Source organism: Bos mutus, chromosome 22, assembly GCF_027580195.1.
Source record: "Bos mutus isolate GX-2022 chromosome 22, NWIPB_WYAK_1.1, whole genome shotgun sequence".
Lineage (NCBI taxonomy): Eukaryota > Metazoa > Chordata > Mammalia > Artiodactyla > Bovidae > Bos > Bos mutus.
In genome coordinates, this window is record NC_091638.1 from 12,744,008 (window position 1) to 12,762,945 (window position 18,938).

Below are 18,938 nucleotides of genomic sequence, written 5' to 3' on the forward strand. Positions count from 1 at the left end.
CTCCAGCTGGGAAGCAGACACGGGTGTCAAGGGACAGCTCTGGGCCGGCCAGGGTGTGTTTGTTCCAGGGCTGTAGGACAGGTCAGCTCAGCCTCTTGACAAAATCCTCTGAACTTGCAGAAGCGACTTTCTGCGCTGCTCGGGGGGCAGCTCAAAGGTGGACAGATTTGAGGGGAGAGTGTCCGCCTCCTGCCGTGGGAGTCTGGTGGCCGTGCCACGAGGGTCGTGTGGGCCCTGGTGTCAGACTGCTCTCACCAGCCTGTCTTCCTATTTCTATGACCTCTGAGAATCTGCCTGCTTTCTGTATTCTAGTGTGTTAGTTTGGGATCTTCCAATAGCAGAGTCCAAGAAGAGCATTTGGGTGCAAGTGGTTTCACTGGGAGGGGAGGAAGGGGGTGAGGGGCTAAAGTGAGGAGGAGAAGGAAAGCAGATTATTTCTGTGGACAGCTGGGGCTGGATCCCGCTGGAGACTTCGGGAGCTGGTGTGGAACACACCTCACCCGGGCAGGGTAAGGGAGCTGGGGTATTCATCCACCCTCCTCACCCCCCTGGATGAGGATTGGTCCCAGAAGCACTGGCTCCCGCAGATTCCCCGTCTCCCCCTCAGGCAGAGAGATCCAAGTGATTGAGGCTAGGACCCAGTGAGCCTGTATGGGGACTGCCCACTGAGGCTGCTGGTGACCCCAGGGAGGCGTGAGGGATCCAGGGGCGCTGGCAACATCTGCTGCGTTAACTTCTCCCACCTGTGAGTTGAGCACCTATGTCACAGGGCTGTTTTGAAGATTTAGACCAGTACACTGTCCAGTGGAAGGGCTTCCCAGGTGGCACTGGTGATAGAATCCTCCTGCCAATGCAGGAGATGCCAGGCACACTGGCTCAATCCCTGGGTTGGGAAGATCCCCTGGAGGAGGAAATGGCAACTCCAGTTGCCATTCTTGCCTGGGAAATCCCATGGACAGAGGAGCCTGGAGGGTTACAGCCCATGGGGCCACAGAGTCAGACACAGCTGAACACAAGAACAGTTATATGTATGTATACATCCAGGAGAAAAACAGTGTAAGCCCCACAGAACATTTAAAATGTTCTGGTAGCCACACTGTGAAAAGCAAAAAGTGGCATTAATTTTAAAAATATATTTTATTTCACTCAAGTTTCTAAAATATTATATGTACATATATCAATAAAAGTTGTTAATGAGATACTTTTACATTCTTTATTTTGAATAGAGTATTCAAAATCCAGTGTGTACTTTTTTCTTCTAAATAGACTTTTTTTGGAAACTTTTCTTTAGGTTTGCATTGAAATTGAGCAGAAAGTAGAGTTCTGATATACCCTTTGCCTCTAAATAAATGCACAGCCTCCTCCGCTATCAGGATCCCCCACCAGATGGTACATCTGTTACAATCGATGAACCTGCATTGACACATCATTGTCACTCAAAGTTCGTAGTTTATGTTAGGGTTCATTCTCGGTATTGGACATTCTGTGGGCTTGGACAAATGTATAATGACGTGTATCCATCATTATGGAATCATTCAGTGTTACTTCACTGCCCTAAAAGTCCTCTATGCTTGCTCTTCCTATTCCTCCCTTCCTCCTCTCTAACTACTGGCAACCATTGATCATTTTACCGTTTGCATAGTTTTGCCTTTTTAAAAACGGCATATAGTTAGACGCATATAGTACATAGCCTTTTTGAATTGTCTTCTTTCACATAGTAATATGCACTTAAGGTTCTTCAATGACTCTTCAGGGCTCAATAACTCGTTTGTTTTCAGAGTTAAATAATCATTCATTGTCTGGATGTACCACAGTTTCATTGATTCACCTCCTGAAGGATGTTTGGTTGCTTTGAAGTTTTCGCAGTTATGGATACAGTTGCAATAAACATCTGTGTGTAGGTTTTTGTGTAGATGTAAGTTCTTAGCTCCCCTGGGTAAATACCACGGAGTGTACTTGGTGGATAGAGCGGTAAGAGTGTGTTTAGTGTTTTACGATGCAGCCCAACGGTCTTCCAAAGCGGCTGCACCAGTTTTGCCTCCCACCAGCATGAATGAGAGTTCATGTTGCTCTGCATCCTTGCCAACATTTGGTGTTGTCAGTGTTGTGGATTTTGGCCATTTTAGGAGGCATGCAGCGATATCTCGTTGTTGTTTTAATTTGCATTTTCCTGATGATACATGACGTGGATCACCATTTCATATGCTTATTTGCCATCTGTGTGTCTTCTTTGATGAAATGGCTGTCAAGGTCTTTGACTCATTTTTGAAATGGGGTTGTTTGTTTTCTTACTGTTGAGTTTGAAGAGTTCTTTGCATATTTTTATGCAAACAGTCTTTATCTGTTATGCCTTTTGCAAATGTTTTCTCCCAGACTGTGGCTTGTCTTCTGACTCTCTTGACATTGCCTGTCACACAGCAGAAGTTTTTAATTTTGATTCTGTCACCCACATGAGCCTGGAACAGAAGTTTGGTGTCGTTTCCAGATGGAGACTAGTTTCAGCCTTAGGGTTCCCTGAGCAGAGAGGCCAGCCCTCCTGTGGCCGACTTCTGACCTCCAGAACTGTAGGCTAACAAATGGGTATTGTTTAAGCCACAGTTTGTTATATTTTGCTAATGGTTACAAAAAGCTGAGAGAATGGAAACCGGAGCAGATGAGGGAGCCAGGGCTGGAGACCATGTCTGTTTACTTGCGGCATCGCCCTGTCAGCCCAGAGCTTGGCCCAAACATTCTCTACCAAGCGGCCGGCTAGGGGATCCTAGGCATCTGTGCTCAGCCCCCAGGTCACCACCAGAGAGCCTCCCAACATCTCTGAAGCAAGAAATCCTACTGAGGGAAAAATCAGAGCAGGAAGAGCACCTAGTCTTTCCTTCCTCCCATTTTGCACGTGGGGACTTTGAGCAGAGCCTGACGCTGTGGAGCGAAAGGAGCCGATCTCACAGCCCTTTGGAAGTCCAGCTCTGCCACTTGCCAGCTCTGTAACCTCGGACAAGTTCTGTCGATGCTCCGTGCCTCGGTTTCCCTGTCTGTACAGTGGGGGTGGGGTGCTTCAGACACAGGCAGATGACAGAAGAGTATTTGAGGCAGAGGAAGAGAGCGGGCAGAGGGTGGAGGCTGGTCTCGGGTGGCAGATGGGGCCGAGTTGTAGGTGCCAGGCAAGTTTGGGCCCTAAGGAACAGGGTTTTCGCCAGAGCAGTTTGTATCTCAGGAGGCTGGTGACAAAGGCCCGTCATAGCAACCCAGGCTCTGAATGGCAAAGTTCTTGGTGGTTGCAGTGGGGAGGGGCTGGTCTGAGGGACGCTGAGGGTGTAGCATAGACAAAACCTAAAAGATCTGAAAGATGCCTGAGTGCCTGCATGGTTTGAGGGAACAGACTGACAGCTATTCAGTGAACTCAGCCATGAGGAAAGGAAGCACTCAGGGGTGGACCCCAGACGTCTGGCTTGGGGAAGTGAGTGAGTAGGGATGCCAAGCTGAGCTATGGGAGTGAGGAGGGAAGGATGGGGTGGTGGGCAGAGCATGGAGGCCACAGTTGACTTTGGACAAGGTGAGCATGAGGTGCAGGATCTCCAGACAGAGCCCATCTTCAGGGCCCGGATGATCTGGTCTAGAGCTGGGAGAGAAGACTGGGCTGGCAACAGACCTGATGGCCCATTTGTGTGCAGATGAAAATTGAGGCTGCAAGGGAGATGACCTCCCAGGGCTCTGTGAGGAGAAGTGGGCTCAGGGCAGCCCTGGGGAAGACGGACTGCAGAGCGGCAGCAGAGGAGAAGCAGCAGCCAGGGAGACAGGGGCAAGTCCAGACAGGAGTGAGTCATGGGAGATGTTGAGAGAAGAAAGTACTTGAGGAGGGAAGAGACTGACCGTGTCCAGTGCTGCAGAGAGAAGGAAGGGAAGGGGCTTCTGGGGTCCACAAGGGGGCCCTTGAGGACTTTGATCAGAGCAGCCACCATGCGGGGGAGGAAGCCACGCTAGGCTTTGGAGGGCTGAGGGCTGGCTCGGGGTGAACATGTCTAGACCAGGGAGAGAGGATTCTGGTAAATAACTCCCCCAGTCCTCATGAATCTTACTGGTCAGATGGGCATCAATATAGGAGTCAGGGCTGCTGTTAAAACCCAAACCAATCAGCCATCACAAAAGCACCCTGTAAACTGAGGTATGGGTGCATTCTTCCAAAGGCACGTGGGGAAATGGAACGCTGTAAATGGTTGGCAATACCCGCAGTGACCAGAAGGTGGCAGCACCTCACCAAGTGACAGTTCATTTCACACGTCCAAGCCCTGCATTTCTTCATTTCATTTATTTATTCTGCAAGAATTTTTTTTCCCTCACAACTGCCATGTACTGGGTTCTGGGCTAACACTGAAGAATCTATCTATGTAGATGATCTCACAGAGCCTGTATTTTAGTTAAAGAGTCAGATTACACAGATAAGTGAATTATCCTGATAACTGATCATCTCTCTTTATCAACAAAGCTTTATGTTCTCCAGGTTGCAGGATAAACGTTCTAGAATGTGTGAGGACTGAATATATTCAGTCCTCATATATTCCTTCCTCTTTGAACAATAGGTACTGAGTAGAACTTGAGTTCATATACTGGGTCCTCCACTCTGGGATGTGTTTACTTATTCATGGGACAGATTGAACATATTTTCCAAAGACGGTTGGTCCATTGTCCCCCGTCCCTTGTGAACTCCTTATACTGTGAATGTGGCGTTCCTCCAGTTGAGAAGAAGCGGTCTCTGTGTCATCCCCTAGTGGAAGGGTACATTGTGACTTCTGAGGCTGGGTCATGAAAGACAATCCAGCTTCCACCTGTATCTCTTCTCCTGACTTGCTTCTGAACTTAGTCTGGAAGGGTCAGAACACTTGCTGGGCAGGCAGGGGAGTGAGGTGGCGGGGGGGTGCCCTGCAGGCTGCCTGGCTCAGCATGGGAAGTCAGTGGAAGGGAAGTGTGGCTGGCTTCTTCAGTATTCCCTCCTCTTGCTTTCAGTCCTCTTTGCCCTTCACCCTCTCATGATGTCACCCCAGCCTCATTTAGGATGAGGGGAGGAGAGGGAGGAGAGAGAAAGGGGCAGAGAGGGTGTTGGTGGTGCCCTCTGGGGGGCTGTGAGATGCCCAGATGCTGCCTCTTCCTCTTGCGGGGGCTCGGCATTGGAGACGCCCCCTGAGGGCGCAGCATGCCCTGACCAGGGCGACGTGCCTCAGGTGGGCCCTTTGTGCGCCTCCCCTCTGCCCTGCCGGTGGTGGGGCTTGCAGTGGGCCTGAGTGGCCGCCTCACATGTGCACCCCAGTCAGCTCCAGGGAGCTCGGTCATGCTTCCTTGAAGCCCTCCTGTCAGACTTGAGGCAGGAGAAGGGAAAAACCCTTTCCTTTAAGAAACCATCTTTCCAGTTTCACTCCTGGTCCCAGGCCCCCGCCTGCTAGCAGGTGATGGGCTAAAGATCAGGAACCAGTTTGGTTGCCATTCTTCTGCACATCTTACACATCACTCCTGACTGTGGGGCAGTTGTTTTTCTTACCTCCGGTGCTTTGCCCAAAATCTTGAGATAGAAAATGCCCTTTGAAGAATTCTATTACATGAAGAATAGTTTTGCACCTGTAGGGATTCAAAATGCACCTCAATCACAATGAAGATTATTCTAAAATAATCTTTTATTTTATTATGTTTATATTATTTTATTTATATTGTATTTATATATTATATTCATTTATTTTATCTATAATTTTAGCTTAAGCTAAAAACATCTGAACAAGCAGCCGCCACAGGGATAAACTTTATCTCAACTTCTTTTGTAGATTTAAGCAGGACCTCCTAGAAAATACAGTTGCTATAAATCCTCTCTGGCAGGTTTACGGCCAGAAGGGAGACTAACCACTATCACAGGGATGAGTGACTGCTTAAACAAGCTTTATCTGGAACTGTCGTGCCTTCCATTTATTCTTCCACAGAAGCCCTTTCTCCTCCTAAGTATGTTGATAAACTTTTATCTTTGGTTGTCCAGGGAACCAATTCATCTGAAGCCTCCTTGGTTAATAAGCTTTGTCTTCTCTCCTATTAATTTGTCTGTTGTTAGTTAATTCACAGGCCTCCAACCATTGAACCTAGCCTGGTAGGTTGGCGGAGGGAAATTTTTTCCTCCTAACACATTCTTCTCCCCACCACCCCCCGCCTTTTTTTTTTCTTTTTTGCTGCATCGTACAGCTTGTGGGATCTTAGATCCCCAACCAGGGATTGAACCTGAGCCCTCAGCAGTGAAATTGCAGTGGAGTCCTAACCACTGAACTACCAGGAAATCCCCAACAGCACATTCTTCTTTTGATGACAAAAGTATGTGTGACAGTTGGAGATTTCCTCTCTGGTCCTGGAAGGTGTTCTCCCGCTCAGCCAGTCTCATTGTGTAGCGCAGGGTTCACTCCCCTCTCTCTCGTGCACGTTAATTGGATTAAAAGAAGGGATGGGAAAAAGGGAACATAAAAGAGAGGATACTGCTAAATTTATTACTTATCAGTAGAAATCACTGTACTTCCGGTTTAGTTACCTACAGTGAAGGGCTGATATGTTTTGGGAACAGCCACACAAAAGGGATGCTTTCTTGGTTCCAAAGTAGTAATGGCCAGAAGAGTGGGTGAATGACGCTGTTTTCATTCAGTCCTGTGTAATTGCATTTGAGTGGGATGTAAAATGTTACCGTGTGGCTGAGTACCCAGTGACTGGACACCCCCCCCAAAAAAAATCACCATCTTCTGTATGAGTCAGCTGGGCTGCCATAATGAAATACCATGGACCAGGTGACTTAGACAACAAGAATTCATTTCTCTAGGTTGCAGAGGCTGGAAGTCCAAGATTAAGGAGCCTGCTGATTTGGTTCTTTGGTGAAAGCTGCTTCCTAGGTTGCAGACGTAGGTGAGAAGGTTGTCAGCCTTCTCACCGTGTCCTCACTTTGTGAGGGGGAGAGAGAGCGAGCTCAGCTCTCCCCACCTCTTCTTGTAGGAACACTAATCCTATCAACAGGATTACGAGGGTCCTGTCCTCATGACCTCATCTAAACCTAATCATCTCTGGATACCATCACGTTGGGGTTAGGTCTTCAACATACAAATTTGGGGAGACACGAATATTAGAGTGTAACAACTTCTCTACAAAGAAAAACTAACCAGTCAAAAAGTATTATAATGAAACCAGTGCAAAATGTTTGTGATGCAATGTGTCATTTCTGGTGTTCTTCCTGCTATCTTTTGTCGACCCTTGATAGCATTAAACCCACCTTCTCATTCTGCTCCTGCCAGAAACTCAACCCACCCTCCCTGGGACTTACATGTTGAATGCTCAGATAGAAGAATCATGTGTAGAAAAAATTCTGTATTTCAGTAGGTAACTCTGCATACAGAGTAAAGGTGTATCTACAATACACCTTTCTGGGTCTTCAGGTTCTAGCCCTGTTCAGTTTTGTCCCCATTTGCAACTCATCTCAACATTCCTTTACCATATAAATTTGTGCTGTGTTGAGCTTTGCTTAGATTCAGTCATAACATCTGCCTGGTTTTCTCAGATCATATAAGTAAAATGAATTCCTCATCACACGTTCATTTTTACTGCTGTAAAGAGAGTCATGGTTTTGCCTCCTTCTGAAAAGTATCTTTTAACACAGGGAAGCCTTTGCAGGGAGCAATCATCAGGACTCAGCTTCCAAAGAACCAACTAAATCTTTGAGCCTGTGTCTTGCTGATCTCGGGTCCTGACCACCCATTCTTCCAGATACTCCAGCCCCCAAACACTGAGGTCATTCTCCACTTTTCTTTTTCTACCCTGTGGTAGGCTTAACAGTGGCCCTCTGAAGATGTCCATGTCGTAATCCTGGAACTTGTGAACATATTCCCTTACATGGCAAAAGGGACTTTGCAGATGTGATTGAAGTAAGGATTCTGAGGCAGGGAGATTATCCTAGATTATTGAAATGGTTCCAGGATAACACCAGGAGGATCGAAGTCAGCCAAGGGAGATGTGAGGTTGGGAGAAGTTGGAGTGATATGCTTTGAAGATGGAGGAAGGGGCCACAAGCCAGAGAACCCAGGCAGCCTCTCGGAGCTGGAAGAGGCCAGGGAACAGACTTGCACGCAGTGCCTCCAGAAGGAAGAGGCCTCACAGCATCTGGACTTCCGTGCCCAGAGACTCTTTTTAGACCTCCGACCTTCAGACCTGTAAGGAAACAAATCTGTGTTAAGTCTGTAAATTTGTGTTGATTTGTTACACAAGCAATAGGAAATGAATGCAAACACCATAGCAAATTATGTTGGTTTTATTTTCAAAATACAGCCAAGATTGACCACTTCCCAATTGTGCCACTGGCATCCTGGGTCAAGCCAGCTCCTTCCCTGGCCTGGATTGATTCAAAGGCCTGCTTTCTGTTTTCCCTGTTGACTGGCCCTCCAGCCTTTTCTGCCCTCTGCTAAGTCGCCTCAGTCGTGTCCGACTCTGTGCGACCCCATAGACGGCAGCCCACCAGGCTCCCCGGTCCCTGGGGTTCTCCAGGCAAGAGTGCTGGAGTGGGGTGCCATTGCCTTCTCCGTTTCTGCCCTCTAGATACAGAATATGAGATTTCCATGTGCTGCCCTCTGGTGTTCACCTTTGGCGTTGTTTTTTTCTGGTGCTTCAATGGCTCCCACAGCAGCATTCATTTTCACTGTCACTTGAATTCTCCAGATAAGAATGCTGTAGTGGGTTGCCCTGCAATTCGGCTGGGCACCACCGAATTGGTGCCCAGGCTGCAGCCACCGCGTGGATCACGGCTGTCAGTCCTGTAAGGCGCGCCGGAGTTGGAGTGGCTTTTCCGAGTTGTCTGCACGTGGGCAAGAGGGGCCTTTACGCCCCTACATTGGCGAGTCATTGGATGTGGTTGGCTCCAGGAAGAGGGTGGCACCTTGGGCAAGGTGGTTTCCTTCAGCCCTGAGCAACTCTTAAAGGAAGACTCACCTGAGAGCTTTCAGCCACCAGCATCCTTGACAGTCGGGTGAATGAGTTCTGAAAGGGGAGAAGGGGTGGGACTGGATGCCATCTGTCACAGAGACCTGTAATAAAAGCTGTGTCAGATTTGATCACTGCCCTGCTTAAATCCCTCCAGTAACTTACAGTTCATGTGCAATGTGCCCCAGATTCCTGGCCACCAGGAACCTCTGACATTAACCATGCTCTCGGGCTCAACATGCTGTCACTATAGCGTTCTTTGTATTTACCCAGGCGACAAGTATCTATTGAATATTTACTATGGACTAAACAGTGTTCTAAATCAGGGGTGTGCAAACTATGGCCCACAGGCAAAACTATGCAGCTGCTTATTTCTACAAAAACAGTTTTATTGAAACACAGCCTCATGTATTTGTTTAAATATAATTTTTGCTACTGTGGCAGAGCTGAACAGAGGCCATATAGCTGCAAAGCCTAGACTATTTACTACATGATACTTTACAAAAAATATTGGCTGATATGTCTTCTATATCTATATAAATATATATATCAAATAATAAAATTTATTCTTCCTCCTCTCTCTCTCTTCTGTCTCTCTCTGTATATGTACACACACAAAATGAGACTCAGATTGCAGCCACATATATAATTCTGTAAGTTTTCTAGCTACATTAAATAAGTTTACAAAATAGAAACAGGTGAAATAAATTTTAATAGTATATTTTATGTAATCCAGTATGTCCCAAATATATTTCAACTTAGAACCAACATAATAAAGTATCAGTGAAATTCTTTCCCTGCTTTTTACAATATAATGGCTTTAAAAGTCAATGTGTAGTTTACCCTTAATCTGGACTAGTGGCTAGTCAGGTTGGAGAAGGCAATGGCACCCCACTCCAGTACTCTTGTCTGGAAAATCCAATGGATGGAGGAGCCTGGTGGGCTGCAGTCCATGGGGTTGCTAAGAGGGGGGCACGACTGAGCAACTTCACTTTCACTTTTCACTTTCATGCATTGGAGAAGGAAATGGCAACCCACTCCAGTGTTCCTGCCTGGAGAATCCCAGGGATGGGGGAGCTTGGTGGGCCGCCGTCTATGGGGTCGCACAGAGTCGGACACGACTGAAGCGACTTAGCAGCAGCAGCAGCAGCAGTGACTAGTCACGTACTCACTTGCCACGTGTGGCTAGTGGTTCCTATATTGGAGGGCGCAGTTCTGGAAGCAGATGATGCAGCAGTGAATAAAGCAGACCAAATTGCCACCTTACATTCTTAATGGAGAGGAGAGACAATAAAATAATCAGGTAAAATAAATTTTATGCTTGATGGTGATAAGTGGTGATGTGGATTCTTGGGGCAGAAATTGCGTGTTTAAATTGGGGAAGATCACAGTGAGAGAAGTGTGTGGTGAAGAATTAACCTCACTAGGAGGAAGATGGAAGCGGGGTGTTCAGGATGGGGAACACATGTATACCCATGGCTGATTCATGTCAATGTATGGCAAAAACCACTACAATATTGTAAAGTAATTAGTCTCCAATTAAAATGAATAAATTTTTAAAAAAGAATTAACCTCACCAAAGGCGACTCTGGCCTTTACCTCGCGTCCTGGTTGGTGTCTTTGTTTGCCTGGGGTATTTGGCCACTGGGCAGTCTTAGCAGTGTGACCTGTGATGGGGACTTTGGGTCGTGCTATGACAGTTCTGCCTCCAGAGGAGCTGGAGCCTAAAGGTATTAGCCGCCCTCTGGGAGGGGCTGGGGCTGCAGGTCAGCGACGCGGCCAGCATGTGACCCAAGCCCTGTTAGTACTCTGGGCACCAGTGCTCTGCGTGTTGTCACATTCTGTGGCTGGGATGAGGTCACACATCGCCCACGGCTCCACAGAGGGAACAAGGAGCATCTCTTTGGAACCCTCGTGGGCTCTGCCCTGTGCACTCCCCTTGGCTGATTTCATCTGTATCCCTTTCCTGTGATAAACCCTTCTCTGGGGGAACTTCCCAACCCAGCCATCGAACCCAGTTCTCCCACATTGCAGGCGGATTCTTTACGAGCTGAGCTACCACGGAAGCCCAAGAATACTGGAGTGGGTAGCCTCTCCCTTCTTCAGTGAATCTTCCCCACCCAGGGATCGAACCCAGTTCTCCGAAATTGCAGGCGGATTCTTTACCAGCTGAACTACCAGGGAAGCACTGTAATAAACCCTAACCATGATTATATCTGCTTCCTCTGAGTGCTGTGGGTCCTTCTAGCAAATTATTGAGGTGGTTTGGGGGTGACCCTGAACTTGCAGTTGTCAGAAGTGAGGGTGCTGTTTTGGGGTGCTGTTCTAACTGTACAGTTGATCCTAAAAGCTTTATAGACGTGACGTCTGAGTAAAGACCTGAAAGAAACGAGGGGACAGCGGGAGGTGGGGCTGGACCAGGGTGGGCCACAGGGAGAGCGGAAGGAGATTCCTTCTTTACTCACTATTTTTTTCTCTTTTTAATCTTTAAATTATGTAAGTGCAATAACACATTTACAGGAGACTTAGAAAATACAGAACAAAGTTACATACAGTTCCACTCTATATTACGATTTTTTAAGTAGATAAATTTTTACTTGGAGTTTCAATATCAAACTCTCAAAAATTAATAGAATGAATAGGAAAGTAGAAGGATATAGTAGACCTGAAAAGCACAATGAACCAATTCAGCATAATCAAGATTTGTATCATTTTCACACAGCAGCAGGATACAAATCTTTTTCAAGTTCCCATAAACTATAACCCAAGAGATAGTAGACCATATCCAGTGACGTAAAACAAGATGCAAAATTTCATGGTATTAGAATTATACAGAATCTGTTCTCCTGTCACTGTGGAATTATGTTAGGAATCAATATCAAAAGATATTTGAAAATAATCCACATATTTTCCAGTCCAATGTGCTTTACTTTTACCAAGAGAGATCTTTGACATAGCCATCAAAAGCCTCAATAATGTTAAAATACTGAAAAAAACACAGAAGGTGATTGCAGAGAAGGAAATATTTTAAAAAGAAATTAATATCAAAATGAGAAATTAATATCAAGGATACTTTTAAAAAAAAAACCCCATGTGTTTGGAAATTAAATGTGCACTTTTAAATGATGGGTGTATCTGAGAAACCACAACGAGGAAAATTTGAAAATATTTGTACCAGAATAAAAATGATACGTCTACTCACTGTTTTGATAAACCCCTGCTTGAGTACCCAGATCTCCTGTTTTAAAGGTTCAGCGTTGGGGTTAAGGCTTCAGTTAAGATTTAGGTTACATTAGGCCACTGGGACTAGGCGAGTTGCAGTGCTTTGTTTCGTTTAGTCCAGGATTGGAGTTGCAAATTCAACTAGGGTTGAGGCTTCAGTGTTTGGTATTCTGTGTTAGGACATTTACGGTTAGAGTTAAGATTAGTGCTCTGATGGAGTGTAGCTCTTAGACTCCTATGTGGCCAGTGACATTTAAGTTCCTGGCGTGTGCATTTGTATGAATTGTACTAAACAGCCAGGATAGATACACCCTCTTTTAATTTAATAATAGAAGTCCGCTGAGCATTGGTTTAGAGCTAGGATGCAGAAAACGTGCAACTTTGGAAATTATACCATATAAATCAGCCCAGTGAAAAATAAAATGAGGCAAGCATCTACAATAAAGAGGCATTTATGTATGGAACAATGATGAACAGTGAAACTGGTTGTAAATAGTTAAGTCTAAATGCTTTTGATAGTTTGAAAAAGGAAGAGGTTTGGTGTGAAATAAAAAGAATATGAAAGTAAGCCTACATATTTTTCCAACACACGAAGCCTTGTCGGAAAAGAAAGGGGAGAAGCTGCAGTGTTTGGGAGTTTGATGGTTTGAGAGGCAAACAGTAAGTAGTTGTTTATACAAAAAAAATTTTAAGAATGATAAACGCACAAAGACACTCAGACCTAAGGAAAGGTGTACAACTAGGAGTAATTAAAAGTAAGCCTTATGGCCTAATGGTTAGAATTATAGACTTTCCCTGCCTTGGCCCTGGGTTCAGTCCCTGGTCAGAGAATTGAGATCCCGCAAGCTGAGAAGGGCAGCCAAAAGGAAACAAAAATAAGTAAACCTCTGTCCTAGAACCTTCTCTGCTTATTCCCTTATTTTGTTGGAGTACATTTCTAAGTATAATGAAGTGAAGTCGCTCAGTCGTGTCTGACTCTTTGCGACCCCATGGACTGTAGCCTACCAGGCTCCTTAGTCCATGGAATTTTCCAGGCAAGAGTACTGGAGTGGGTTGCCATTTCCTTCTCCAGGGGATCTTCCCAACCCAGCGATCGAACCCTGGTCTCCTGCACTGCAGGCAGACACTTTACCCTCTGAGCCACCAGGGAAAGGTGTGTTTATTCTACCCTCATGCTGCATTGGTAATTGGGCTGGGTCAGGAATTCTGGAACTTTGAAAGTTCAGTTTTTGTCTTCTAGCCCTTGGGGTTGCTGATCACTTTCTGATTCTGTTTCCTTTGCAGGTGACAACTTTGACTGCTGTTACCGTTTATTTTTTCATACCATACCTCTTCATTCATGGTTCTGAAACGTGACCACGAGAAGTGCCTGGTTGTGGACCTTTTTTCATTTAGTCAAGTTAGCTCTGGAGGATGCTTTCCATTGGAAGAGGGGTGTCTTCAGTCCCCTCCATTAATTAACTCAGCCCCTCATTTCAAGTGTGAACAGACAACATTTTGCAGATGTTTCTGCAAAATCAACAGCAAAATTAAGAAGGACCAAGATGAACAAACAAGGGGGAAAAAAATCCAGATATAATTCAGAGAACTGAAAGTGCTGACTGGTCTCCTCTCAGTCCGTGTGCATACTGAAACCCCAAGTGAACGCTGGTCAGAGATCATCCTTCTTTTCTCCCTCCCACTCATGCCCTTCCTCCCCTGGATGATGATTTTTTTGTCTCTTCCTCTCTTTTTGGACCTTGAGTTGGCCTCCCCCACCTTCCCCCTCAGCTGATTACCTTGGCTTACCTAGAATTAGAAGATTTAGATGAGAATTCTCATAAATTCCCACCACCCAAACTACCCAGTTACCTGAACCATTGCCTGCACATTCTGTCTTCCTTCCTATTGTATATGGAGTAACTGTCCCTACTCTTAGCTGAGCCCAGCTCCTTCCCCTCCCTGTGTAGGTAACCTTCTTGAAAATCTTGTCTACACTTGTTGCCCCCATTTCTTTATCTCCCATCCTCTCTTTATCACAGTTTTGCCCCCATCATTTTACCGGAACAAATCTTGTCTTCAGGACTGTCCTTAAGCTTCTCTTTTTAATCTACACTCTTCATGAATTTCTTTTATTTTTTTAGAGGCCATCTGTAGACAATATACAATATCTACATCCCTGACTTCTCTCCTCTGATGTCTAGATGTGTGTATTTAAATACCCATCTAACATTTCCTTTTGGATGTCAGACACCCAATGCTTAGCAAGTCCAAAATTGAGCTCCTGATTCCCATCCCCCCTCCAAATGGCTCTTCCCATAGTCCCCCTCCTTCCCTAGTAAATGATAATTCAGATCCTCTAGTATTCCAAGGACACAAGAATCCTCTTCTCATACATTCTATATTATATACCTATTACCTATCCAGAATATGACGTCTGATAGTCACCTCCTCCTGGCTCTTGCTATGTTTATTTCACACCTGGGCTTTCTGGAATAAGCTCCTAACTAGAGTATCTGGTTTCTTTGGTACTTTTCCAGTTTTTGGTTTTCAGTTTTTGCATTGAAAGTCCTGTCTCAGGAAATCCCCCAGCCCTGGGGTAAACCAGGATAGTTTTCACCCTGCTTCTACCTAGGCTGTTTCTTCCATGGCCTCCCTACAGTGTATTCCCAGTGGATCTAGGGTGATCCTTTTGAAAGGCAAAGTCTATCATGTGACGTCTCTGCTCAGAACCCTTCAGTGGCTCCTCACACTACTCAGAAGAGCTATCTCTTTCAGTGGCCTGTTGTTTGCAGGGTCCACAGGCTTTTGTGAACAGAGATGGAGAGTTGATTTTGAGCAGGCTGATGTTGAGGTACCCATGAAATGCTCAATTGGCAATGTCCAGCACTGAAGGAAGGATTGAGGGAGCATATTTTGTTGGTAAAACAAGAACAGATGGTTATAGAAAAAGTTGCAGAAAAGAATTCTAGGAAATTACAAATGTTAGTTAAATTGAAAAAAGTCTGTAATAGGACTGAGAGATAAAATTGCAGAATCTCTCTCTGGGGATACTCATGATAAATAAAATTTGTTTATATATTATTTAAAATATTAAAAAATATATAAATATATATTTGCAGCAGATGTTCTAAACCCCCCAGATCTTCTTTGTGTATCTTTCCAAACCAAGGACAGTCCTGCATAACCAGCATGCAACCCTCCAGACCAGGAAATCAGAAATCAGCATTGGTGTGACACTGATACCTGACCCAAATGTTTTAGTCAAATTTCACCTATTATCCCAACAAAGTCTCTTTTCTGTTTGGCCTGGGATCACACTTTGCACTTAATAATTGCGTCTCTTTAGTCTCCTTCAACCTGGAACAGATGCTTAGTCTTTCCCTGTGTTCACAACATTATAGTTCGAAGGAGTACAGGCTTTTCATTCTGTCGGCTAGAGCTCAGCCTGGTTTCGTCAGTGTTTCCTCAGGATGGGACTCAGACATGAGTTCTTGGGAGAAATATACCGAGGTGATGCTGTCCTCTCCTCACTGCATCGCATCAGGAGGCTCAGGACGCTGGCCGGTGATACTACTGGTAATAGCAATCTCCATCTCTTGGTCAGTTTGGTGTGTTCAGGTTTCTCCTTGTTAAGTCATTATTCTCCTCTTCATAATTAATACGTATTTTGTAGAAAGATGCTCTCAAACTATGACAATATCCTGCATTTCATTAAATCCCATTCATTTGATTTGGTATGTGTGTTAGTTGCTCAGTCGTGTCCAACTCTTTGAGACCCCATGGACTGTAGCCCACCAGGCTTCTCTGTCCATGAAATTCTCCAGGCAAGAATACTGGAGTGGGTTACCATGCCTGTCTCCAGAGAATCTTCCTGACCCAGGGATCAAACAAGGGTCTCCCACATCGCAGGCAGATTCTTTACCATCTGAGCCACCAGGAAAGCCCATCTGACTTAGTGAACATTGATGATTTTTGCCTAAATTAATCACAATTATAGTGGTTACCAAATGGCTATTTTCTGTTACCATCACTCCTGCTGTGTTTATTAGTTGGCATTCTATATAAGGAAGAAATGTCTTTTTTTTCTCTCATTTGTTTATATCATTGTAGGCCCATGGATTCCTGTTTTATTCAGTGAATTTAATCCATTATTATCATTATTTATGCAAAATCATTCTAGATTTGGCTAGCAGGAGAGCCTCACCAAAGTTGACTCCTGTTGTGGGGAAGGGATAACTTGGGAATTTGGGATTAACAGATACACACAACTATATATAAAATAGAGAAACAAAAAAAACCTACTGTGTAGCGCAGGGAACTATATTCAATATCTTGTAATAATCTATAATGAAAAAATCTGAAAAAAATATAACTGAATCACTTTGCTGTAGCACTAAATCCTTGTAAATCATTTGTGCTTCCAAGAAACGTTAAAAAAAAAAAAAAAAAAGCCAAAATTAGCCCCTTTGAGCTTTAGCTATGTACCTGTAATTTTTTGAGAAATTCTTTACTTTCTGGCAGAAGAAAATGTTCCAGATTTTACAAATGGCTCATCTTGTAATTTTCCTGCCTCAGCCTGGGAACTAGCTGTTTCTTTAAGGAGTTCTAGAGAGGAGAGTGATATTTGAAGACTAAAATCTGAATATTTTGTTGCTTATTGCTCCTGGCTGTCATCAATTGCAGGCCTTCTCGTGTACAGAGGTGGAACATATATACATGTAAACGTGTGTGTGTGTGTGTATGTATATGTGTACCCTGGCTACCACTATTTCTATATCTGTTTATATTTTAAAGGTTCATGAATTTGCACTGGTACCTCTGTTCCATCAGTATCTCAAGGTTATTTTTAGCCTTTCCCCTTTCCTTATATGTAACTTCCTTCTCTGTGAACAAGAAAACCTTCTTTCATTATTTTCGGTATCATTATTTATGTGCTCCATCTCTCATTCTGTGAGTAATCTCTCTACTGTGCTGATCACATCCTTGGCTCCCACACTCCTTTGCTGCTACCTTTGTGGTCACTACCACCCCCAGGAGAAGTGGAGGAAAGGGATGGGGAGGAAAGGAGAGGGAAGGGAAAAGAGAAAACTAACTTATTCAGGATGGAAGGAAGGAATATCCTTTTTTTTTTTTTAAGTTCTCTCTATTTTTAAAAGAATTACTTATTTATTTTTGCTCTGCTGGTTTGTTGCTGTGTGGGCTGCTCTCTGGTTGCGGTACATGGGCTGCTCATTGCAGTGGCTTCTCTTACTGCGGAGCACAGGCTCTAGGGTGCGCAGGCTTCAGTGGTTCTGGCACACGGGCTCGGTGGTTGAGTCTCCTGGGCTCTAGAGCACAGGCTCAGTGGTTGTAGCAAATGGGCTTAGTTGCTCCATGGCATGTGGGATCTTCTTGGACCAGCGATTGAACACACATCTCCTGCATTGGCCAGCAGATTCTTTTCTACTGAGCCACCAGGGAAGTCCTAAATGTTCTCTCTTAAACATCATTTTTAAAAATTCCTTCTGAAAATTTTTCTTTACAGCATGAGGCAGAATCCTGTTTGGTCTTCTCCCGAGCATAGCAGTTGATTATATTTATTGAAGAATCACCTGCCCTTTTCCTCAGATGGAATCACAGTTCCTTTGACAGTGGTTTGTGTAAAGGTACACTCAAGAATACAAGGATAGTTCACGCTTCATGTTGGCAGCAGTACGGGAAAGTAAAGAATGAGACATTCTCCGTCTCTCAAGAGCTGAGTCGTTTCTCATCTCGCATGAGCCACAGGACTTACTTGTCCTGCTGCTGCTCTCTGCCGCCTCCTTCTTTCCAGCTGCTTCTCGAGTGTGGGCCCTGTGTGTGGGCCCCATGGCCACCAGCCTGTGTGTCTGAGTTGACCTATAGCTACCTTTACTAGCTATAGAGTGTCTACGATGCCCAGGTTTTGAGAGGAATAATTGGCTTGTCTCCATCCAGACTATAGCTGGCTCATCTTGGGTCTGGGATCTGCCTCTGGTCCAGTTACCTTTGGTCAGGATGGAAAGCAAAGTCACAGTAGTTCCTGGGGAGGTCTCTACAGGGCTATATGTAAGATGAAACAGTTTCTTTAAGAGAATTGTGTCATATGGAGAACATACCACTTATATTCTGTAGTCATACATGAAGTTCTCATGTCCTGTGCTTACTCATTCAGTCCTGTGCGACTCTTTGTGACCCCATGGACTGTAGCCCGCCAGGCTCCTCTGTCCATGGGATTCTCCAGGTAAGAATACTGGAGTGGGTAGCCATGCCTCCTCAAGGGGATCTTCCCAACCCAGGGATTGGACCGAGGTCTCCTGCATCGCAGATGGATTTTTTACAGTCTGAGCAGCCAGAGAAACCTGAAGATCTCATAGGGCAGTTTTTTTTTTTTTTAATTGGTTTATAGATTTTAAGAAATGGGGACTTTGGAAAAGGCTCTGTGAATTGGAAAATTAAGGATCAGTTTGGGTTCACAGGTCATTATGGGGAAACACTATTCTAAATCCAGCACTTCGGCTTCTCAGATGAATAAACTAAGGCCCAGAGAGGCCAAGGGATTGTCCTTGTGGACATGGCCTGTCAGTGGCAGAGCTGAGTAGAACCAGAGCTGGCACTAGGGAGAGGTAAGGGAAGGGCCTTGGGTGCACAATTTAAGGGGACTTCCTAGGTGGCTCAGCAGGTAAAGAATTCACCTGCAATACAGAAGACTCAGGAGGCATGGGTTCGATCCCTGGGTCGGGAAGATCCCTTGGAGGAGGGCACAGCAA

The 18,938-nt window shown here is 45.0% G+C and overlaps 1 long non-coding RNA gene across 1 annotated transcript in view; it reads left to right on the plus strand.

The window, feature by feature from the left end:
* LOC138984716 (uncharacterized) overlaps window positions 1-17,197 on the plus strand; it is a 35,746-nt gene extending 18,549 nt beyond the window's left edge. The window contains exon 3 of the long non-coding RNA XR_011461995.1: window positions 13,474-17,197. This is a non-coding gene — a long non-coding RNA (uncharacterized lncRNA). The remainder of the gene's footprint in view (window positions 1-13,473) is intronic.
* Window positions 17,198-18,938: the final 1,741 nt, after the last annotated feature.